The 13,490-nt window shown below is 29.0% G+C and overlaps 1 long non-coding RNA gene across 1 annotated transcript; it reads left to right on the plus strand.

Moving 5' to 3' along the window:
- Window positions 1-3,302: 3,302 nt before the first annotated feature.
- LOC106390471 lies at window positions 3,303-5,195 on the plus strand. Its single transcript, XR_001278277.3, has 4 exons — window positions 3,303-3,447; window positions 3,677-4,307; window positions 4,392-4,677; window positions 4,882-5,195. It is a non-coding gene; the product is annotated as an uncharacterized LOC106390471 (long non-coding RNA).
- The last annotated feature ends 8,295 nt before the right edge of the window (window positions 5,196-13,490 follow it).

Raw genomic sequence — 13,490 nt, forward strand, 5'->3', positions numbered from 1 at the left:
CTTCGCGTCGTCAACATTTTGAACTAAGAGAATTGATAAAATATTTTACTGGAAGCTTTTTCATATAATAACATACTGAAACTTCTAGTCATCTACACATATGTATGAAGCTTTTCTATATAACGTTCATACCACACAACAGAGAAATCAACAAAACAATAGAAACACAAAAATGAAGGTCAAGTTGTGGTTTATTGCTTCACTTTTGGTTCTATCTTTGCTGTTTTCACTTGAGACGATCTCAGCTCAGCCATATAAATTTCGCAAAATGAGTGAGTTCTATCAATATTTACCATTCAATTTGCTTTTTGTTTATCAACATTTCGTAGAGCCAATAATTAAGAAATATATATACAAATTTATACCCCATGAGTTCATTAGAAGGATCTAGAGTTTTTAGGTTGATGATAAAACTACAAAACATAAAAATAGTCTGAAGTGAAATAAGGTATTTACTAAGCTATATATTTTGTACATTTATTTCTGTATAAGATGAAATAAGAGATATGATTCATATTCACAAGACAAGAAAGATCCAAACACCAGGCAGTGTGACGAAGCGTGCCGGCCAAGGCTCAGACTCTAACAAAGGAGGTTCCCCAAAACGCCGGCTAAAGTGTCTAGACGACCGGCCAAAGCATATTCGTACATCGCTTATTTTTATATTTTGTGTAATTTGTTATTAACCCTGATATCAAGAAAAGTCCAAACAGGGTATAAAAAAGTTTTTTTTTGTTTGACTTATATAAACATTTTTTATATGGTTCGATATTTTGAAAATTAGCTCGAATAAATTCGATCGAAAACTTAGTCAACTTTTACAAAAGTTTGATACAAATTAAAAATTAGTTCAATTTTGCTTGATCCTAAATACCATGTAAATATAGTCTAATCTCAGCAGAAATATTTGATCTTGACTTGTATGATTATACGTAGCATGTGTTTCTTAATTAATAGAACTTTTCTGACGCGCAAAATTTATTTAATAGCTTATGTAAAACTGAAGTTGTATATTTGATTGAAATCTATCTCACACAATATATAGAACGTATCACCAGAAAAATGAAGGGCAGGTTATGTTTGATTGTTTCGCTTTGATTCTCTATCTGACGATTTCTTCATTAGCCGTTTTAGCTCAATCATACAAGTTCCGTAAGTATTGTTCATATTTTTCATTCTCTTTCCTATTTATGTCCGATGAGAAGTTATTAGTGTGAGAATTAGAGATTTAGTGAGAATTTAGGTTAAGAACATGAAGATCAGATGAACATATGAAGAACAAGAGAGAGAATAGAGAGATTCGTGAGAGAGAGAGAGAGTTTATGAAGGAGGAAATGATTTTCCTTAATCTTGACAATGATGGCTAGTTGGCTACAAAAGATTATAAATATGTTTATTTTTCTAGAGCAATCAAACAAACTATGATGACTAAAAACTAATATATAAGTAAATATCGGAGTTACTGTTTACGGAGTTATTGTTCACTTTAACAATATTTTTTACCAGAATCCTCTTGAAGTCTATTGAACTCTCTTGAACTCTTTTGAACTCTCTTCGCCTATTATTTATCATTTCATGTCAACAATTAGGTTACTAATAATGAAACCATATAAAAGAGAGTAAGAAGCATGATAACATTTGCTACTTTTACATGTATCTTATTGCTAGTATATACACCAATTCATCTTTTCATATTTAAAAATTTATAGAAGAAGAAAACATAGCAGAAACAGTCCACATTCGAAAGATAATGAAGATCGGAGCTCCTCGGAGTAAATCGCCAATGGGGTGGGAGTGACTCGCCTCAAGCCCCAGGCCCATATGCAGTCTAAGGCGTCACATATTTTTATATTTGTTTTTGTATGAACGTTATAGTTTAATTGAAAAAAAAATGATAAGCATCAAATTGATAGCCGGCTGGCTCGTATTTTTCAAGTTTTTAAAGTTGTAAAAATTGATCTTTTCCTTTTTGGATAATTGAAATAATATGAACCATTTTTTATAGATATGAAAGAAAATTATTTGATTTTAATATTTAATTAAGTAGTTCTGGTTAATTAGATAGCTGGATGCTCTATTACTTAGTAGTCTACTAATAATACATTCTGAAACTTGCTCACACGTTTTGTTGCTCTAAAAATAAATATATATTAGCTTTCTAACAGGAATTAAAACAAAACTAGAAGAAAATATGAAGGGAGCGGTGTCGTTGATTGCTTCTTTGTTACTTCTCTCTTTGATGTCTTCATCCGATGCAATTTCACTTCAGCCATATGAATTACGCAAACTCAGTGAGTAGTATTTATATGTATCGTTCAGTTTGTTACGCACATATATGTATATATACGACGGTTAAAGCACATTTTATTATCACATTTTCTATCACATTTCAATTTTATTACTATGATCAAATAATATGGAGTATGAATGGTTGGATAGGTTTCTAGTAAAACTAGAAATCATATGTGCCATTTTTACATGACTGCATGCCAGTATCAAGTTATCAACTTAATTTTCTTTTTGTTTAATAGAAGAAGATATTGAAACACCATGTAGTAAGTCGCCATCTGCGGGACAATGGAGTACCAATACGCAAACCACACGCAAAGGCAAACCTTGTAAGAATCCGTCCTCCATGGGCAATGGAGACTAGTTTTTAAGGTGAATGTACATATACTTTGCAAGTAGTATATACTTTGTAAAGTTGCATATACTTTTCATTTGTTTGTTTCTGTAATGTTGTGATTTATGAGTCCGAAAGCTAGAGGAAAAGAAAAATACAATATGTTGATAAGTCGCATTTTTTACCACGTCCAGCCAACTTGTCTAGTTCAATCGTGTGAACTGTGAAAAACAACAAAAATAGGAAACTTAACCCACAGGAAAATGCGTACTTGTTTTCAAAGTCTAGAAATGGATGAGGTATGTATTATAATTTTTCTTCAAAGGGACTCTAAAACCATGTTACACGATCTCTATGTATTTTCTATGAAGATTACTAAATGTGATAGAACATAAACATGGATTTGAAGTCCGGTCGTCCACTGTCTTGCGACTTAGTTAAGTATTATGTTCTTGCGTGTGTGAAAAGCCTACTTGTTTGGAAATTTTCGTCATGCGGTGAAAAGCGAATCTCTTTCTGGTAAAAGAGTGTTGTTTTTTCTTGGAAATGTTTAGTTTAAAAAGATATTATCATTATAAAGCTTGAATAATGCATCAACGAAAAGAAAACTTGACTAGTAATGGTGAATATTTCGTCAACGATTTGATCGGATATAAATAGTACCCAATAAGCGATGATATTCACTAAGTTTGTAATTTGACAGATAAATAAAAAAACCAAAGAGATGCAGAGATTATTGTGGCTAATGACATTTATTTTTGTTTTTTCTTCGGCATATTCATCACAAGTGCTCTTACCTAATCGCATCAAATCACCTTATTTCAGTGAGTATTATTGATTTTATTTACTAGCTGATTCTGATCACTATTGTTCGTATCGATCTTCATGTGTATATTTTGAGTTATTGACACATGAGGAGAATGACAAAAACAGATCAAATGTTATCATAATTTTATCATAATTTTGTGAAACTAGAATGTCAGACAACTCATTTCCTTTTGTTATGAAAATTACTTATATTAATTTCATTTATAAATTTTTGTTTTCTTATAGATGAAAAAATTGGAACACCGCATAGTAAATCGCCACCCGCGGCTGGTTGTGAAACACCGCAACAAGCACACACAAGATCATCCTGTAAAAGTAAGACGTCCAAAGGCAGGGGTGGTTAGACATGCATGTTTGAAAAACTGTTTATAGTTTGCGTTAACGTTCTGCAGTTATAAATGTTAATAAGTGTTTTTGTGCACCTGATATAATAAAACCAATGTTGTCAAAGAAAAAGAAAAAGAAATAATAAAACCAATTGTAGCTACGGCTTTTAACCGAGCACAATCAAATCGTCTTTTTTTTTTGACATCGCACGATCAAATCCTTTTGAGAGCATGATTATCGCTGTCTTTAGCTAGGGTTCTTAAAGTAATTAGGATTAAAAATAAATCAAAAATAGATGTTATTAGAAAAAACGTTTCTTAGTTAAGGACAAAAAAAGACGTCTCTTAGAAACACGTGTCTCTCATTGAAGGGAGTTTAGCTTTTTTCTCTTCATATCTTTCTCTCTCGACGGAAGACGATCTGGATTCACGGTGGGAAGAAGCCACCGGAGAAGCTGTTGACGAAGTCATCTTCCTCAGCCGTCACACCACCTTCTCGAACCGTAATGCTCTGCCTGTTCACCCCATCGGTATGCTTAAAGATCCGAACTTTACCATCTGGGTTCTTCTCCTTTTGTATAAAGGATGATGCTTTTTGTTTGATTTGAGTGTAGGAGTGCTTCATCTGAAAGAAGGAGAATCGCCGCCGCAGGGAGGAAAGCCGGGATGGGCGGCGTTGCTGTTGACCGTACTATAGATAACATAGCTTTCAGAGGTTGGGTCGAGACTAATAATCAAAGTGATCGGAAGTTTATTCCTTTACGTATGATTCCACAGGATTTTCTGGACGGATCATGTGACCCGATTTGTTCAGTTGATGAACCTAGCTCGAGCTACTTTGAAGCGAATTGTCATGGTTTCTTTACTCAGGAAACTGGTTCCTCAATCAGAATACCGCAAGTATGAAAAACTTTTTTTCCTTATGCTCATATTAGTTAGTTTCTTTGTTATGTTGTTCACATTGAGAAACGTTTTAGCTCTGTATATATACACCTTAAGATTCTGAAAGAAACATGTTTTACCCGTTGCTGAGATAATCTGTTTTGTGTTTCAGTATTTTATATCACATTGACGTTAGTTTTAATGTTAAATAACCAATGGCAGACTTCTAGGAGCTGTTGTGGTGATAGCAGCAAATGCAGGAGGAGCATGGACTCCAATTGGTGATGTTACGACAACTATGCTATGGATTCATGGTCTTGGAGTTCTCTGGGTCTTGACAGATGCCATCCACTACGGTGAATCAGAAAGACAAAAGCTCAAAATACCTCAAGCCTTATCCTTCACTAGTATAGAATGAATTATCCAGTAAGATTTATGCGTTTCGAGTTTTTATGTGTTGTCTGGAAAGTGTAAGACTAGTTTGAGGTAACCAAACTCTTCAATTGCAGAAATGTCTCTGATCTTTTTCAAAGTTTCTTTGCTAGGTTGTTTCATGGCTTCCATTGTCTTTGAGCTTTTGCCATCTAAACCTCTCTGCATTTTAGATCAAGGAAAATATTTACTAAGAGACAACATAAAGTTCTACCAATAATCTACACTTTTGCTATTATCTCTTAACATTGTCTCTTAGTATAAAAATAATAATAAAAAAAGCTAAGAACTCAAAATTTTGTCCCAGCAATAATGTTGCTCTGAAATTCTTAGTATTTTCCATATGATACAATGTATATTATAATGTTTTCCGTAATATATTTTTGCATACCTAGATATGAGCTCTCTTTCACTAGCGAGCTATGATCTAAATGTTGTTTAGAATTCTTAGTATTTTCCATATGATGCAATGTATATCATTCAGTTTACTCAAACATACAAATTAACATGTAAATATACGCAGGGCCGACTCAAAACTTTTATAGGTTCTGGGGCAAAATTTAAATATACCCTTAAAATATATAATATATACAATTTACTCCGATAAAAAGTGTCATTTATCATATAATTTATCAAAACAAGTAAATCAGGTTAACTAACATGCTCTATCAAAAAACTAATGTCGTTATTTAAAAATACAAAAATTAATGTCATCATTGAAACCAATCATTTGACTAAGAAACTTTATCAGACAATAACCAAAAATTGATTTAATAAATAACATAGCATAACAATCATTAGAGCAGCCTCAAAGGTAAAATCCTCTTTGGGTTTCTTAAAAGTAAATATATTAGTTTTTAAACAAAATTTAATGAAATAATTTATTTTAATTTTGTGTTACAAAATTTAACCAAATCACAACTGACATCTGGATTCTAGGTTTTTTTGTGAGTTTTTCTGCATCTGTTAATTAAGAACCTCTTTCTTTTTTCTCTTTTTATTTCTAATATTTTTCTTTATTTTTAATCTTAATATACTCACTCAAGTTCTACCGTTGAAACTTCTCTTAAAGATCGGTAACTGTTGCAACGATTTAAAAAAAAAAAATCATGAAAATACTTGATCTGTGTAAAAACTGTAGCTGACATTAATTTAAAAATAAATTGTGGGACTCTTTTTACACATAGGGCTTGGCCCATTGTTCGCCCCTGCACTTAAGCCGGCCTGGATATTAAACGACCTTTAATATATCATATTTCAATTTACCATTACGATCAAATAATATGGAGTATGAATGGTTGGATAGCTTACAAGGTTCCTCGTAAAACTACAAAAAAAATGTGCCAGTTTTACATGACTGCATGCTGGCATCAAGTTATCAACTTAATTTTCTTTTTACTTAACAGAAGAAGATATTGAAACACCATGTAGTAAGCCGCCATCTACGGGCCAAGGGAGTACCAATCCGCAGACCACACGCAAAGCGGCAAAGGCAAACCAGTGTAATCTATATAGTGTCCAGTGTAACCATCATTATAAAACTTGAATAATGCCATCAAAAGAAAAAAAAACTTGACTGATAATGTTGAAGCTTTCGTCAACAATGTGATCGATATAAATAGTGTACCCATGCATCTCGATCAAGCGATGAATCCACAATATTTAACAAATAAAGTAAACCCAAAATGATGCAGGGAAAATTGTGGCTGATAACAATCCTTTTTGTTTTTTTTCTCCAGCATATTTATCACAAGTGCTCTTACCTAATCACATCAAATCCCCTAATTTCAGTCAGTATTTTTGTCAAATCCCCTAATTTCAGTAAGTATTACATAATCACATCAAATCCCCTAAAACGTTTATCTGTTTTTGTTATTCTGGTCATATTTAACATCTAAATAAAATTTGAAAGACAAAAATAATGAAGATTGGTGTTATGGCATGTAGAATAAATAAAAAGTTGGTTAGGGGTTTTAAATGTTAGGATAGTTAAATAATACCAGAAAGCCAGAAAACATGTTTCCCTTTTTTTTGTTACGACGATTACTTGTATGTCCTATTTATATAATTTATAGATGAAATAATTGGAACACCGCATAGTAAATCGCCACCTGAGCATGGTTGTGAAACATGGCAACGAGCACACACAAGGCTATCGTGTAAAAGTAAGCCGTCCAAAGGCAGTGTCGGCCAGACTGAGACATGCATGTTTCAGAATGCAGTTTGTTTTAAAGTTATGCAGTTATACTTATAAATATTATTGTAGGCTCCGGATCCGAATGTTTACAAACCGCACCACATTACGGTTAATAGTAATAAAAAAATTTACGTATACATATATATCTATATGTTTTTGTTGTTATTATGACTGTACTGCAATTGTTTCGCAGTTATTCCGCATGTGAATCTTTAGTGTTTTTGGCCGCCATGTATAATAAATAAACCTAATTGTAACTATCGGCTTTTTACCAAGCTTAATCAAATCCTTTGAAATTCTGAGTATTTTCCAAACAATATAGTGTAGATTATAATGTTCTTGGAATATTTGTAACATTCCAATTTAGTTGGCTTAAAATTTGAACTAACTATATATGTCGTTAAAATAACTTATCAATTTTGTTTAAAAGAATATCAAAGTTGAACATGTTTGATCTGGAATATCGAAAGTGATATATCAAAAAAATAATTCATAATGTGAATAAGTTCAAATTACATATGAATTTATATAGTAATTATACAGTTTTTTTAACACATAGTAATTAAACAAATATTTTGAATCTTCAAAAATTAATGCATCCATCGTGAACATGGGTGGTGGAGCCCACATACCGAATGAACGGGTGTGGTGCCACTAGCGGATTTGGTCGGGAGAGTTATAAGAGCATCAGCAGTGGTGTATAATGGTTGAGTCTCTTAACAAAGGTAAAATATTATGGTTTAATTATATAATTATATATTTTAATTTTGTAAACAGTTAGAGCATTTGGAAGCTGACACATGGAGAAAAAACTCTTGTAGAGAGACTTGAGTCTCTATATAACCAATCGATTCTTCTTTCTCTCTTACTTTTGCATTTAATTTCTATTTAATTTCTTTATTTTCAGTTGTGAGAGACTCACAAAAACTAACCAATGCGCATGCTCTAAACTTTGCATAGGAATAAGAGTTAAGCTTTTTACTTTGCTACGGCAGTACGATTTTTACTTTCACTCATCATGATCCAAACGTTATTAGATTTTTTAATTTAGACAAATTTATATTTACATGTCGCTATTTCATGAGAAAGAAACAAACGTGATAACAACTACTAGGATAAGACCCGCGCCTTGCGCAGGATTAAGTTATTATTTTTATTATATTTTGGAGAATGAAACAATAGTTTGGCTTTATTTGGATTACGGGTGTTCAATCCGGATATCGGATTGGTTTCGGTTCGGTTCGGTTTTTTCGGTATTTGGTTAGTAAAATATAACTACTATTCTAAATCCATATGTACTTTGATTTTAGTCTTTCACATACTTTTGAAAGATTTCAACTGGACGACTAAATTGATCAGCCAATTTTGTTGCTTTAAATCATTAGTGTTTATATATATATATATATATATATTATTTAGTTTGAATATTTATTAAATAAAAATTCATATGCGTTATATTTTATGATCATTTGTAACTTATTATAACAAAAAAATAATCTATTGATCACAAAATTTTCAGAGTGGGAATATTCAAATTTCTAATAATATATAGACGTTTTGAAAAATTCAAATATAACATATAAGAAAAAATATAAATGTTTTTATTATATATTTAATGCGATTTTTTAATATCTTTCAATAATATAAAATTAAAAAAAGAACTAAGATACCAAAATTGTTATCAAATATTTATTATTCATAATAATTAATTTTCATATATACGTTAATCATATTAGGTAATTTCGTAGATTCTAATTAAGGAAAGTGCAAAAAAAATTTTGGTAGATTATTTATCAATTCGATAGTTAGTTTAATAAAAAATATAATGTAAGTCAAGATGGACCAACCTATTTTTCTAAGAATAGTATATTTTATATAGTCATTTATTAAATGAGAATTTATAATCATACAGTTCTATGATCATTCATATCATTTTATAACTGAATATTTAAATCATCAATAACAAAATTTTCAATGTGAAATCTTTAATAAGTTTATAATTTATAAATGTTTTTGAAAATTCATTGAAAGTTTTAATATTAAAATATTTATGTAATCTTATGGTATATAGTATAATCTATATATATATATATATAAATATATATGTTTTATTATTAAATGATATTTTTTACTCATATGGTTTTAAAATAATGTGTATCTTCTTATAATATTAAATAAAAGTTCATATTAATACAATTTTATGATCATTTGTAACTTATTATGACAAAAAAAAATCTACTGATCACAAAATTTTCAGAGTGGGGATCTTCAAATTTCTAATAATTTATAGACGTTTTGAAAAATTCAAAATATAACATATAAGAAAAATTATAAATGTTTTTATTATATATTTAATGTGATTTTTAAATATATTTTAATAATATAAAATTAAAAAAAAGAACTAAGATACAAAAATTGTTATCAAATATTTATTATTCATTATAATTAATTTTCACATATACGTTAATCATATTAGGTAATTTCGTAGCTTTTATTTAAGGAAAGTGCAAAACATTTTTTGGTACGTTATTTATCAATTCGATAGTTAGTTTAATAAAAAGTGTAATATAAGTTAAGATAGACCAACCTATTTTTCTAGGAATAGTATATTTTGTATAGTTATTTATTAAATAAGAATTTATAATCATACGGTTCTATGATCGTTCATATCGTTTTATAACAAAATATTTAAATCATCGATAACAAAATTTTCAATCTGAAATCTTTAATAAGTTTATAATTTATAAATGTTCTTGAAAATTCATTGAAAGTTTTAATATTAAAATATTTATGTAATCTTATGGTATATAGTGTTTAATATATATATATATATTTATTTTATTATTAAATGATATTTTTTACTCATATGGTTTTAAAATCATGTGTATCTTCTTATAATAAAAATGTTAAACCATTGATCATTAATTTTTAACATAATAATTTTAATAGTTTTAGTCATTTATTGTCGTTTTTAAAAATTCAAAATATAACATATACGAAAAAATCTAAATTTTCTTTTTATAGCTAATTTGATTGTTTAATTTATTTTAATAATATAAAATTAAACAAAAAATGATGGAGGAGATATACATTGTTATCAAATCTTTATTATTAAACTCATTAATTGTCATATATATATTAGTCATTTATGGTAATTCCGTAGGTTTTATTTAAGGAAAGAAAATATCATATCATATCATTATATCATATAGTTTGACCAACTTATATATCTAACAACATATAAAAATCGAATGTGGGCCTACTTATTTTTCAATTGAATGTAATTGACTATCTAATTGAGTGACACCTATGCATTGGGACCTCTTTTAATTAATACAAAATTGAGGTTACATCTTTTCAAATGTTCCTCAATTAATATATAAGGGATATCCATACCAATCAGATACTTAAATTTTATATAGTCGATCAAATGTGTATGAACTTTGTTTTTCTTTTAACGAGCTATCCATTTCAAGAAATAATATCAATTCAGCCATGAATAATTCAATTTTTTTAAATTGATAACGTATAATGCATAGACTAATGTTGAGTATAAGCAATGTCAAGCATGTGTCATCTTGCCTACATTTTTCATCGTTAGCAAATGTAATACAAAGAACATTATTGCGTTCGATTTTTGATTTCGAACTTCGTAAAATGTACTCGTAAATTAAAGATTAAATGTGTGCGTGTATAAGCTGAACTATTAGAACGGAAAGAAGTCAATCATCTCAGTAAAATCATAGTAAGAATCAAAGACCTAGCTAGTCTTCTCTAGTTTTATGTTATCTATGTATTTTTATGTTTATTTATTTATTTATTTTTAACTGTATATTTATTTTTATTCCAAAGTTCATTCACGCGCTAAACTCGTTATGTATAAAACATACATTTTGTTCTTCCTAACATTTTAAATAAAAAATCTCCGTATCTTCCTGTCCAAGATAACATTTTAATTAAGAGCTGAGAGTCTTTTCTCCAATATTTTACCATCTCTCTTCACCTTTTTTTTCTCTCCACTTTTAACTCGTTTCTATTTTTTTATTCGTGGAATATTGAGTGAGAGACCTTTGTTAATGATTCTCTCACATTTTTGATTCATATAAATACACACATATCTTACAGAAACAAACGAATATATCGACACAAAATATAGATGAAATGAAGGGGAAGATGTGGTTCATTGCTTTAATATTGATTCTTTCTTTGGTGTTCTCATCACCGTATGTGGTTTCGGCTCGGCCACACAAAATCAGCAAACTCGGTGAGTGATATACATACAGAAACAGGCTGTACAGACAGCTCTTTCTAAATATAGTTAAAGGAATTAAAGACCAATATTGTATATGGTCTGTTCTATATTTCCTTATATGACTAAGAATTAATATTAATTTCTACAGGCTCAACTATTTACATACCGCCAAGTAGATCAAAACCGGCCAAGGGTCATGGCGGCAAGACGAACGGGTTATAAAAATTGTTTTTTTTTCTTTTGTTATAGCTTTCAGAAAAAATTACGACAAAAATGATCAACAAAGAAAGTTTAAGGAGCATACATATAGCTCCGGAAGGATAGAAACGCTCGATTATATTTTTATCCTCCATCTCCAAAGCAGTATCTGCAAACTTGGTTGTGCTGATCTCCCTAAGGTACCTCATCATGCTATTTGTTATCTACCACAGTCTCACGATCAAGATACCCTTCTTACACTCTTGTTCTGCCATTTTTGATAACCCAAATTGATGGCTAACATTGTAATTTTCAACATACAAGTATTACGAAAAAAAAGAAGAGAAACTCAAAAGTCAACACCAGGTCATTACATTCATTACATTGATTGTATATCACCAGCTGTGGTGAGAGCGACCTTGTAATATATAATCTCCGCCTAGCAGTCTAATACTACTAGTTCATAAAATGCTACTTTTTATTTGTTTATAGTACTTGGCAAGAACAATCACATTGTCTATGTTTCTAACCAATATACAAAAGAAAAAGGAGCGAAAAGTAAAATAAAAGGAGTCTTAGTTACATTCAATTACTTGCTAACGGCTCGTACTTACTATTTGGTTAGTATTTGACTGTAAAATCGAATATTCAGCTTGACAAAGTAGAATGTCAATTCATTTGTTTTAATTATTTGTGAGGACAGGATAAATACCAAATACTGAAATAAAATGTTACTTAGCGTTGTTTGTTTGTTATTCGCTATTACTTGTGAGCAAAAAAAAAACATTTATAAATTATAGTAGAAAAGTCGTTTATACCATAAGTGAATTAAATAAAAATTGTATATGTATATAAAATCGTACAAAGTTTCATATGATGAATTTTTTTCTTCCCTCTCAATTGATCTCACATTGATTTTAAACATGTAAAAACAGATTGTTTATAAATAAAAATAGTTTAATTTGGAATTATAACCAACTAAACTTTCCTTATATCGATGTAAAAATTTAAAATAATTAATACAATTAAATACTTACCACATAACTTATAAATAGTATCAAAATAATCTCTATAATATTATTTGAGAATTCAGTCTACAATGTGTCGATTTAACCTTAATTCTAAAAGTGGTTAATTACATACATAACCTTTGAAAATTAAAAGTACTACTCATATATATCATTATTAAGAGTTTTTATTATATTTAATTTTTTCTAATAATATTTGAAATTTTAATTTCGTTTTATAATATTGAATTACAAACCATATAAATATAAAAGTGGAAATATCTTAATTTTTTTAATATAAACTATATATATTAAGTAAATGAAAGAATAAAATTTTAAAATATATATATATAGACAAGGAGCCAATTTCACCTAAAATATAATTAATATACTAAATGATCATAAAACCGATCATAAATTAAACTGATCTAACTCTATTCAAAATCAGAAGTTTAATTGAAGCAACAAGACATTATTGCTTAGAATAATTTTAAATTTAATTGTTATACATGTAATTAAATTACAAAATAACTTTAAATATATATATAAAACATAATATTAATTAATTGTTTTAAATTTTATAAATATTTAAATCAGTATATTTCAAAAACTTGTTGGTTACCAGTTGTACAACCTCAAACCAAGGAAGATTTCATTTTTTCTAAAACTACATCTATGAAATTATACACATATATATATATATATATATATATATATATATATTTGTGTGTGTGTGAAACAAAAA

This window comes from Brassica napus, chromosome A3 (genome assembly GCF_020379485.1).
Source record: "Brassica napus cultivar Da-Ae chromosome A3, Da-Ae, whole genome shotgun sequence".
Taxonomy (NCBI): Eukaryota; Viridiplantae; Streptophyta; class Magnoliopsida; order Brassicales; family Brassicaceae; genus Brassica; species Brassica napus.